Raw genomic sequence first — 12,591 nt, 5'->3', positions numbered from 1 at the left:
GTGGGTGAAACAGTTAATATTGTATTTGTCATGCGTGGTTGCCGCTTTGATGTTCTTACCTTGTATAATTCCTTGCTTTGTTCAATTAATCCGACATGTTGTGTCAAATATGCAATTTGTTCCGACCACCTCACCTGACGGCATAAAGAAAATCCGTGCCATCCATCGGCCACGGCCAACCACAGTACCCATCATTTAAAACCCACTCCCAGTTTATCCTGAAGGAGGCAACTGCATATTAACATCCACAACGCATTTGCTGTTTTATACTTGTTGTAACAATCACTTACCTCGTTATCTCAGTTTTGATTTTTGTTCTATGAAGTTAAAGAATTAGCTTGCATTGAGCAAGACCTCTGTTTAATCGCTGTTAAGTACCTTTCCTTTTACTCTTCCCACAACTTGTTCCCTGCGTGCTTCTATCTTTTCTATATTTCCTACTGGTCTCTCTCTCTCTCTGTCTCATATTATCACCATGGACGAAGGCTATGAAGACTTCAGGAAGGAGACGTACCAATCAATGTTTAAGTCACGGGGTGGTGTGGCGGACAGATGAGTGAACTTTTGCCTTGAACATTTCTTGGTACATAAGATGCAAGCGAACCATAACCCCGAACAAGCCATCTGTTCCCAGCGGAAACAGGACTGAGCTGCTGCGACCCCTGAAAAGGTCTCCCTGCGACCACCCGGGACACACCGAGCCTGCACTGAATGAGACCGCAATCGGGCAGAGACTCTGGGATCTGGACTGTAAATTATTGTCCGTTTTTAGCACAACTTCTATAAAACCTGCTTGGCATGAGTGGCTAAATTTGCTGAAGCCTTAGGCCGCACTCCCTAGTACAGTGAGAAAGGGCCCAGAGCTGCTGCAGGCAGGAATGATAAGGGAGTTACCAGCAATTTGCATTCCTCTGCACTGCTGAAACAGTGCTAATTGCTGAAGTTATCACCTTCTTTGTCAGGACCTTGAGAGCTAATGGCTGGACCTAAGAATGGAGACACACCTGTCAGCAGAAACGGCAACAGTAAACGGCCTACCTAGGGACAGTGATGAGACCCAATAAGGAGCAGGAGACCCCAGACCCAAATATTACTATTGGTCTGAACTAGCACGTGAGGGGTGGGAAAACTTAATTTGAAAAAGCTATAGTTGCCGAGGGATTTCTTTGTTCGCCCCCCCCCCCCCAATCTCTTTCTCACTCCCTCTCTCGGCCCTCGCTCCTCGTCCCTCGTCGGAGGCACCCAGCTTGAGCTGTGATTCGAGCGGAGTCAGCGGAACATCATCGGCCTCGGAGTGGTGGTAGCTAGCTTCCTCTCTCCTTTTCCAACTTTTCTCTGTCTTTTCCCCTTACCCTTGTTCCCTTTTTTCCCTTCGCCTCCCCCCCCCCACACGCCTTTTCTCCCCACTTTGTGGAAAATAAAGGTAAAAGGTTGTACGATATTTGACTGGTTTTAGCGTCTTAATCTCGTCCTTGGGATCGTAACGAAACCCTCCCGATACTGGATCGGGACATCTAATTGGCGTCACGGACAGGATCCCTTGAGACGAGAGTGTCGTACAACCTTATGGTGTGCTGAGCGAGTGTGTGTGAACGAGACGTACGAACAAGTACGAAGCGAGTGCGGAGTTCCGATCCGCGGTTCCGCTCTCCCGCGAGGGAAGCGGCCGGAGACGAACGAAGCGTAAGGAAGGAGTGAATGGTGAGATTTTTAGTATACTGGTTTGTGGTTTGGCTTCCTGAGGGCGTATAGGGGAAAACTGGATTTTAAGGTGTGACCCCCTCAGGACGATATCCCCTTTGTAGGACATTTTTGTACTAGTATACGGTTTGGCCTCCTGAGGGTGTATAGGGGAAACTTGGATTTTAAGGTGTGACCCCCTCAGGATGATATCCCCTTTGTAGGACATTTTTTGTAGTAGCTTACGGTTTGGCCTCCCGGGAGCGTATAGGGGAAACTTGGACTCCTTTAAGGTCTGGCCCTCCCGGGACGAAATCCCCTTTGTAGGATATGGCTGCCCAGAAGGCAGGCGATTTTTGTGAGGAAATCGAGAAATTATATGACCTTTTGGAAGTACACCGTTCTCGTCCCTCGCCCCCGGGACGAGACTGGGCACGGGACCATTGGTTCCAATTGCAAAGTGTAGTGGACCGAATAGCGGTCTTGCAAAAAGAAGCTAAAGTTAAGAGAGGAAAAGGGAAAGCTATTGTTTGCGCTGTGCTAGGAGCGTGCCTAGCAGCTGCGGTGGAGGACAGGCAGCGGGCACCTTGTCAGGCAGAGGCCGTGGTTGCCGCGCTGCAAGCGGCGCTAACGCCGCTGCAAGAACAATTACGGGAAACCAAGCGGGCACTGGAGGAAGAGAAGCACCAAAATCTGATACTGAAAGAGGAGCTAAGAAACCAGCTCCTGAGGGAGGCAGACACCCTCACCAAAACTGAGGTGCTGCTCGAGGGACAAGGGGTACACCAATTTTACCCCCAAAGGGACCTAAAAAGATTAAAGGAGGCCGTAGACGGCCCACCCCATATGTGCCCACTAGTCAAAACGGAATATGTATACGAGGATGACAGCGACAACCGCCCCCAGGTTGTTACCAAAGAAATCCCTTTCACAGCTACCGAACTGGCCAAGCTGCGAAAGGATTTTGCCAAAACGGCTAGGGAATCCGAAACCGAATACGTGTGGAGGGTATCCCTGTCGGGGGGGGACGGGATCCTGCTATCTGAAAAGGAGGCAGAGGGATATTGGGGCCCGGGCGTGTTCCTCACAACCGGCGATCGCCGAGCCCCGTGGTCCCTGACTCAGAGGGCCACGTATTGGGCGGGGGGGCTGAACCCTTTGGAAAGGGGGGATCCCCTAGCTATAACAGGTTCCGTCGATCAGTTGCTGGAAAGTGTACAAAAGGCAGCTTGTCTGCAAATGATGTACGATCGGGAACTCAAGCCGAACTTGAGCTCTCCGATGTTATTGCCAGTAGATCCCGAGCGGATGACTCCCCTAATACGGGGACTTCCTGATTCCCTGAAACCTATTGGGATTCAATTGCAGGGGAGAATCCAAAATGTGCCCTGCGAGGAGAGAATCGCGGCTGCCCTGGAGGGGATGGTAACCCCCGAGCATGGTCGGCTAGGGAAAAAGGTGTGGACCTGGGGGGAGATAGCCCAGGAATTGATTAATTATGAGAGAAAATACGGGCCAGTCAGCTGGATTTACCAAAGGGTAGAAACTAGGGCTGTGCGGGCGGCAGAGCCAGCAAACAAGCCGCTGGCATTTTCTGGGAGGAGCCCAGACTTAGCCAGAAGAGAAAGATCCCTGACCCAGCAGGGACTATGGCAATTGGGGCTGCAAAAAGGCGTGCCCCGAGACTTGATGGACGGGCTCCCGACCAAAAAACTAGAGCTTCTGGTGCGAAGGTGGTCCGGACAGGGACCCCCGCCCAGACCGAAACAACCCCCCGCACCGGCGTTAAACGTGGGGGAGGAGTTCAAGGAGGACAAAAGGGTGGCGGGAAAACTGGCTCCTCCGCCCCCTCAGGGTGTGGGGGGAGGCGGAGGGCGGATGTTTATAAGACAGCTCACCTGCAATAACAAAGGAGACTTGTTAATCACCCTAGCGGTGGGGCCGAAGAGAAGGCCTGTAACTTTTTTAATTGACACAGGGGCCCAAATTACAGCGCTAACACGGAGTGAGGCGGAACGGTGTGGCATCTCGGTCCCCTCCAAACACCTAATAGTTTTAAGTGCTCTGGGGAAGACCCAGACTGTGCCCATGACCCCGGTAACATTGTGGTTCCCAGGGGAAGAGAGTCCTGTGCACACCATGGTGGCTGTGGGGCCTTTTCAAATGAACCTCTTAGGCATAGACGTCCTGAAGGGGAAACAGTGGCGGGATTCCCAGGGGAATTCGTGGTCTTTCGGCGTTCCTCAGGTCAGAAGACTGACCGGAGATTTCGGTGTGGCAGTGCGCTCGCTGCAAGCGACGCCTCCCCTCCCCCCTTCCCGGCTGACTAATGTAAAACCCTATCCGTTACCTTTGGGAGCCAGAGAGGGAATTAGCCCAGTATTGGAGGACCTGAAAAAACAGGGAGTTGTGATCCCAGCACAGTCCCCCTTCAATTCCCCTGTATGGCCAGTTCGAAAACCAAATAAGTGGAGACTAACTGTAGACTATTAAATAACAATACAGGCCCATTGATGGCAGCTGTGCCAAACATTGCTGAATTAATAGCGACTATCCAGGAGCAGTCCCACCCTGTGATGGCAACAATCGATGTCAAAGACATGTTTTTTATGGTCCCTTTGCAGCCTGAGGACCAAGAGCGTTTTGCCTTCACGTGGGAGGGACAGCAATACACGTTCACCCGACTGCCTCAGGGGTACAAGCACTCCCCTACACTAGCCCATCATGCGCTAGCACAAGAGCTTGAAACTGTCCCCATATGTGCTTGTGGGAGGGAGCCGGGTAGAGGACGTTGAGAAAACGCAGTGCGACATTATTGCCCACCTAGAGCGGATAGGGCTGACAATTCCGCCCGAAAAGATCCAAACTCCCTCCAGCGAGGTAAAATTTCTGGGAATTTGGTGGAGGGGAGGGATGACCTGCATTCCCCCGGATAGCCTGTCCTCGTTGGACTCAGTTAAAATGCTGGAGTCCGAAAGGGACTTGCAACATGCTCTAGGGCTGCTTATGTTTTGGAGGAAGCACACTCCTGACTTTTCAATTGTTGTCAGGCCATTATATGACTTACTACAGAAAAGGGCTCACTGGGAGCGGACCTCGGTCCACGATGAGGCGTTGCAGCTGCTGGTTTTTGAGGCAAACGCCTACCAAGCTTTGGGGCCAGTCCACCCCACCAACCCTATCCAGATCGAATGGGGATTTGCCCAGACTGGGCTCTTTATCTACCTATGGGAGAAGGGGCTGTTTGTAGTCAGCCTTGCTGTAAGGGAGGCTGAACGAGCTATTCGAAAGCAAACCATAGTTCTCCGAGGTCCGTTTAAGGTGACCAAAGCAGTCCTGGCAGGGACCTCGCCCCCTGACAGGGTGGCTCAGAGAGCCTCTGTACGAAAATGGTATGCACAAATAAAGCATTATTGTAAAATCTTCTCCGTAACAGAGGGAGCCACTAAAGCATTAAATATACAAGATGAGGCAGACTTGAATAAAGAAACCCCCCAACTTCCCTCTGTAATTCAAGTAGCTCCCACATTTTCCGATCAGATCCTAAATGCATGGTTCACAGATGCTTCCTCAAAGTGGGAAGGGAAAACCTGGAGATACCGGGCTGTGGCGCTCCAAGTGGGGACTAAGGAGCAGATCATTACAGAGGGAAAGGGCAGTGCGCAGGTGGGAGAGCTGGCTGCAGTGTGGAGCGTATCCCAATGCAAAAGCCAGGCTACTTCCCCTGTACACACCTACACGGACTCACATATGGTGTTCAAAGGCTGCCTGAAATGGCTTCCTTTTTGGGAGCAAAATGCCTGGGAGGTTAATAGAATAATAAATATATTCGGAGAGCAAAAGATGCAAGTGGGAAAACCTACAAGATTCACACAAAATGGATTATTCCCTCCTCCTGACCCGAGGAGCGAGTTTGTTCTTATTTATGTTTTCAAAGGTGGTGGTCTGACCAAGATGCATCTACTGCTCTGGACCATCCAGATTCAAGGATGCATCCATGAGGGCGACGAACGACCACTCCCTCTACCTTCCCCCAACCCATTTAATCCCTTCGAGAACAACGAGTTCGTGTTGCTGGCAAAAGCAGTAAGCCAAACTTTCAATTTAAGCCACTGCTGGGTGTGCAGAGGACCGATAGGGTTATCAAGCTGGCCATGGATGTCCACACCCCTCACCCCAGACCAGATCGTAAGCAATTACAGTGAAACCGAGGATGACACGTGGAACGACGGTGGGACCTGGCCAATTCAGTTCCCAGCCATGGGCCAATATTGTTTAAATTGTACCCAGGAGGGAGGGATTGAAGTGGGGGAAAGTCAATGGACACTCACTTGTAAACTGCTCGATAAAGACAGGAATCTCCAGCTATGGACGTGGCTCAATGAAATGGGGCACAATTGGGGACTTGGGGGATACTGGTCAAACAAAAATGAAACTGTAACTCACCAACGACCCAATTATCCCCCTTACAAGCAAACCTGCGAATGGGAAGACACTTCTGGGGCTTGGTATTGTACCGGCCGAATAGGTGATGGGGCAACCACATTTTTCAGCCCTCTGGGTGACAGAGACACAACTTACTTTCAATTCCCACCAGGGATAAACGGGCCATTTGCTCAGGGCATTGGAGCTAAGAAGGGGCATTATTGGATCTGTGGACACACAGCATATAAATTTTTACCCGCGGGGTGGTCGGGAATTTGTTACATAGGGATTATCAGACCACTGTTTTTCCTTTTACCAGAAACAGGCGGACCTCGGTTAGGCATAAAGGTATATGATAACCTCGGGGACAGAAGGGTTGCCCGTAAGACGCGATCCATTAAGGTAGATTTGGGTGGGATGCAAAAATGGGGAAATGAGTGGCCTCCTGAACAAATAATTCAACATTATGGGCCTGCAACCTGGAATCCTAATGAACTAATATCGGGGGTGAGAGAACCAATTTACAACCTAAAAGTGGCTCTAGAAATTATTACCAACAAAACCGCTGATGCAATAGATCTTTTAACTCTCCAGTCCCAACAGATGCGCACGGCAATCCTTCAGCACCGCATGGTTTTAGACTATCTGTTAGCTGAAGAGGGAGGGGTGTGTGGGAAATTAAATATTTCCAACTGTTGTTTAGAAATAGATGATGTAGGCAAGGCAGTTCTCCAGTTAACCAAAGATATCAGAAAAATAGCCCACGTCCCTGTCCAAACCTGGAACAGCTGGAGTGGCGATTTGTGGTCCTGGTTACCGGGGGCACTGTGGGTGAAACAGTTAATATTGTATTTGTCATGCGTGGTTGCCGCTTTGATGTTCTTACCTTGTATAATTCCTTGCTTTGTTCAATTAATCCGACATGTTGTGTCAAATATGCAATTTGTTCCGACCACCTCACCTGACGGCATAAAGAAAATCCGTGCCATCCATCGGCCACGGCCAACCACAGTACCCATCATTTAAAACCCACTCCCAGTTTATCCTGAAGGAGGCAACTGCATATTAACATCCACAACGCATTTGCTGTTTTATACTTGTTGTAACAATCACTTACCTCGTTATCTCAGTTTTGATTTTTGTTCTATGAAGTTAAAGAATTAGCTTGCATTGAGCAAGACCTCTGTTTAATCGCTGTTAAGTACCTTTCCTTTTACTCTTCCCACAACTTGTTCCCTGCGTGCTTCTATCTTTTCTATATTTCCTACTGGTCTCTCTCTCTCTCTGTCTCATATTATCACCATGGACGAAGGCTATGAAGACTTCAGGAAGGAGACGTACCAATCAATGTTTAAGTCACGGGGTGGTGTGGCGGACAGATGAGTGAACTTTTGCCTTGAACATTTCTTGGTACATAAGATGCAAGCGAACCATAACCCCGAACAAGCCATCTGTTCCCAGCGGAAACAGGACTGAGCTGCTGCGACCCCTGAAAAGGTCTCCCTGCGACCACCCGGGACACACCGAGCCTGCACTGAATGAGACCGCAATCGGGCAGAGACTCTGGGATCTGGACTGTAAATTATTGTCCGTTTTTAGCACAACTTCTATAAAACCTGCTTGGCATGAGTGGCTAAATTTGCTGAAGCCTTAGGCCGCACTCCCTAGTACAGTGAGAAAGGGCCCAGAGCTGCTGCAGGCAGGAATGATAAGGGAGTTACCAGCAATTTGCATTCCTCTGCACTGCTGAAACAGTGCTAATTGCTGAAGTTATCACCTTCTTTGTCAGGACCTTGAGAGCTAATGGCTGGACCTAAGAATGGAGACACACCTGTCAGCAGAAACGGCAACAGTAAACGGCCTACCTAGGGACAGTGATGAGACCCAATAAGGAGCAGGAGACCCCAGACCCAAATATTACTATTGGTCTGAACTAGCACGTGAGGGGTGGGAAAACTTAATTTGAAAAAGCTATAATTGCCGAGGGATTTCTTTGTTCGCCCCCCCCCCCCCAATCTCTTTCTCACTCCCTCTCTCGGCCCTCGCTCCTCGTCCCTCGTCGGAGGCACCCAGCTTGAGCTGTGATTCGAGCGGAGTCAGCGGAACATCATCGGCCTCGGAGTGGTGGTAGCTAGCTTCCTCTCTCCTTTTCCAACTTTTCTCTGTCTTTTCCCCTTACCCTTGTTCCCTTTTTTCCCTTCGCCTCCCCCCCCCCACACGCCTTTTCTCCCCACTTTGTGGAAAATAAAGGTAAAAGGTTGTACGATATTTGACTGGTTTTAGCGTCTTAATCTCGTCCTTGGGATCGTAACGAAACCCTCCCGATACTGGATCAGGACATCTAATTGGCGTCACGGACAGGATCCCTTGAGACGAGAGTGTCGTACAACCTTATGGTGTGCTGAGCGAGTGTGTGTGAACGAGACGTACGAACAAGTACGAAGCGAGTGCGGAGTTCCGATCCGCGGTTCCGCTCTCCCGCGAGGGAAGCGGCCGGAGACGAACGAAGCGTAAGGAAGGAGTGAATGGTGAGATTTTTAGTATACTGGTTTGTGGTTTGGCTTCCTGAGGGCGTATAGGGGAAAACTGGATTTTAAGGTGTGACCCCCTCAGGACGATATCCCCTTTGTAGGACATTTTTGTACTAGTATACGGTTTGGCCTCCTGAGGGTGTATAGGGGAAACTTGGATTTTAAGGTGTGACCCCCTCAGGATGATATCCCCTTTGTAGGACATTTTTTGTAGTAGCTTACGGTTTGGCCTCCCGGGAGCGTATAGGGGAAACTTGGACTCCTTTAAGGTCTGGCCCTCCCGGGACGAAATCCCCTTTGTAGGATATGGCTGCCCAGAAGGCAGGCGATTTTTGTGAGGAAATCGAGAAATTATATGACCTTTTGGAAGTACACCGTTCTCGTCCCTCGCCCCCGGGACGAGACTGGGCACGGGACCATTGGTTCCAATTGCAAAGTGTAGTGGACCGAATAGCGGTCTTGCAAAAAGAAGCTAAAGTTAAGAGAGGAAAAGGGAAAGCTATTGTTTGCGCTGTGCTAGGAGCGTGCCTAGCAGCTGCGGTGGAGGACAGGCAGCGGGCACCTTGTCAGGCAGAGGCCGTGGTTGCCGCGCTGCAAGCGGCGCTAACGCCGCTGCAAGAACAATTACGGGAAACCAAGCGGGCACTGGAGGAAGAGAAGCACCAAAATCTGATACTGAAAGAGGAGCTAAGAAACCAGCTCCTGAGGGAGGCAGACACCCTCACCAAAACTGAGGTGCTGCTCGAGGGAAAAGGGGTACACCAATTTTACCCCCAAAGGGACCTAAAAAGATTAAAGGAGGCCGTAGACGGCCCACCCCATATGTGCCCACTAGTCAAAACGGAATATGTATACGAGGATGACAGCGACAACCGCCCCCAGGTTGTTACCAAAGAAATCCCTTTCACAGCTACCGAACTGGCCAAGCTGCGAAAGGATTTTGCCAAAACGGCTAGGGAATCCGAAACCGAATACGTGTGGAGGGTATCCCTGTCGGGGGGGGGACGGGATCCTGCTATCTGAAAAGGAGGCAGAGGGATATTGGGGCCCGGGCGTGTTCCTCACAACCGGCGATCGCCGAGCCCCGTGGTCCCTGACTCAGAGGGCCGCGTATTGGGCGGGGGGGCTGAACCCTTTGGAAAGGGGGGATCCCCTAGCTATAACAGGTTCCGTCGATCAGTTGCTGGAAAGTGTACAAAAGGCAGCTTGTCTGCAAATGATGTACGATCGGGAACTCAAGCCGAACTTGAGCTCTCCGATGTTATTGCCAGTAGATCCCGAGCGGATGACTCCCCTAATACGGGGACTTCCTGATTCCCTGAAACCTATTGGGATTCAATTGCAGGGGAGAATCCAAAATGTGCCCCGCGAGGAGAGAATCGCGGCTGCCCTGGAGGGGATGGTAACCCCCGAGCATGGTCGGCTAGGGAAAAAGGTGTGGACCTGGGGGGAGATAGCCCAGGAATTGATTAATTATGAGAGAAAATACGGGCCAGTCAGCTGGATTTACCAAAGGGTAGAAACTAGGGCTGTGCGGGCGGCAGAGCCAGCAAACAAGCCGCTGGCATTTTCTGGGAGGAGCCCAGACTTAGCCAGAAGAGAAAGATCCCTGACCCGGCAGGGACTATGGCAATTGGGGCTGCAAAAAGGCGTGCCCCGAGACTTGATGGACGGGCTCCCGACCAAAAAACTAGAGCTTCTGGTGCGAAGGTGGTCCGGACAGGGACCCCCGCCCAGACCGAAACCACCCCCCGCACCGGCGTTAAACGTGGGGGAGGAGTTCAAGGAGGACAAAAGGGTGGCGGGAAAACTGGCTCCTCCGCCCCCTCAGGGTGTGGGGGGAGGCGGAGGGCGGATGTTTATAAGACAGCTCACCTGCAATAACAAAGGAGACTTGTTAATCACCCTAGCGGTGGGGCCGAAGAGAAGGCCTGTAACTTTTTTAATTGACACAGGGGCCCAAATTACAGCGTTAACACGGAGTGAGGCGGAACGGTGTGGCATCTCGGTCCCCTCCAAACACCTAATAGTTTTAAGTGCTCTGGGGAAGACCCAGACTGTGCCCATGACCCCGGTAACATTGTGGTTCCCAGGGGAAGAGAGTCCTGTGGCCACTATGGTGGCTGTGGGGCCTTTTCAAATGAACCTCTTAGGCATAGACGTCCTGAAGGGGAAACAGTGGCGGGATTCCCAGGGGAATTCGTGGTCTTTCAGCGTTCCTCAGGTCAGAAGACTGACCGGAGATTTCGGTGTGGCAGTGCGCTCGCTGCAAGCGACGCCTCCCCTCCCCCCTTCCCGGCTGACTAATGTAAAACCCTATCCGTTACCTTTGGGAGCCAGAGAGGGAATTAGCCCAGTATTGGAGGACCTGAAAAAACAGGGAGTTGTGATCCCAGCACAGTCCCCCTTCAATTCCCCTGTATGGCCAGTTCGAAAACCAAATAAGTGGAGACTAACTGTAGACTATTAAATAACAATACAGGCCCATTGATGGCAGCTGTGCCAAACATTGCTGAATTAATAGCGACTATCCAGGAGCAGTCCCACCCTGTGATGGCAACAATCGATGTCAAAGACATGTTTTTTATGGTCCCTTTGCAGCCTGAGGACCAAGAGCGTTTTGCCTTCACGTGGGAGGGACAGCAATACACGTTCACCCGACTGCCTCAGGGGTACAAGCACTCCCCTACACTAGCCCATCATGCGCTAGCACAAGAGCTTGAAACTGTCCCCATATGTGCTTGTGGGAGGGAGCCGGGTAGAGGACGTTGAGAAAACGCAGTGCGACATTATTGCCCACCTAGAGCGGATAGGGCTGACAATTCCGCCCGAAAAGATCCAAACTCCCTCCAGCGAGGTAAAATTTCTGGGAATTTGGTGGAGGGGAGGGATGACCTGCATTCCCCCGGATACCCTGTCCTCGTTGGACTCAGTTAAAATGCTGGAGTCCGAAAGGGACTTGCAACATGCTCTAGGGCTGCTTATGTTTTGGAGGAAGCACACTCCTGACTTTTCAATTGTTGTCAGGCCATTATATGACTTACTACAGAAAAGGGCTCACTGGGAGCGGACCTCGGTCCACGATGAGGCGTTGCAGCTGCTGGTTTTTGAGGCAAACGCCTACCAAGCTTTGGGGCCAGTCCACCCCACCAACCCTATCCAGATCGAATGGGGATTTGCCCAGACTGGGCTCTTTATCTACCTATGGGAGAAGGGGCTGTTTGTAGTCAGCCTTGCTGTAAGGGAGGCTGAACGAGCTATTCGAAAGCAAACCATAGTTCTCCGAGGTCCCTTTAAGGTGACCAAAGCAGTCCTGGCAGGGACCTCGCCCCCTGACAGGGTGGCTCAGAGAGCCTCTGTACGAAAATGGTATGCACAAATAAAGCATTATTGTAAAATCTTCTCCGTAACAGAGGGAGCCACTAAAGCATTAAATATACAAGATGAGGCAGACTTGAATAAAGAAACCCCCCAACTTCCCTCTGTAATTCAAGTAGCTCCCACATTTTCCGATCAGATCCTAAATGCATGGTTCACAGATGCTTCCTCAAAGTGGGAAGGGAAAACCTGGAGATACCGGGCTGTGGCGCTCCAAGTGGGGACTAAGGAGCAGATCATTACAGAGGGAAAGGGCAGTGCGCAGGTGGGAGAGCTGGCTGCAGTGTGGAGCGTATCCCAATGCAAAAGCCAGGCTACTTCCCCTGTACACACCTACACGGACTCACATATGGTGTTCAAAGGCTGCCTGAAATGGCTTCCTTTTTGGGAGCAAAATGCCTGGGAGGTTAATAGAATAATAAATATATTCGGAGAGCAGAAGGTGCTAGTGGGAAAACCTACAAGATTCACACAAAATGGATTATTCCCTCCTCCTGACCCGAGGAGCGAGTTTGTTCTTATTTATGTTTTCAAAGGTGGTGGTCTGACCAAGATGCATCTACTGCTCTGGACCATC

This window comes from Dromaius novaehollandiae, chromosome 4 (assembly GCF_036370855.1).
Source record: "Dromaius novaehollandiae isolate bDroNov1 chromosome 4, bDroNov1.hap1, whole genome shotgun sequence".
NCBI lineage: Eukaryota > Metazoa > Chordata > Aves > Casuariiformes > Dromaiidae > Dromaius > Dromaius novaehollandiae.
Note: the sequence above shows the minus strand (reverse complement) of the source record.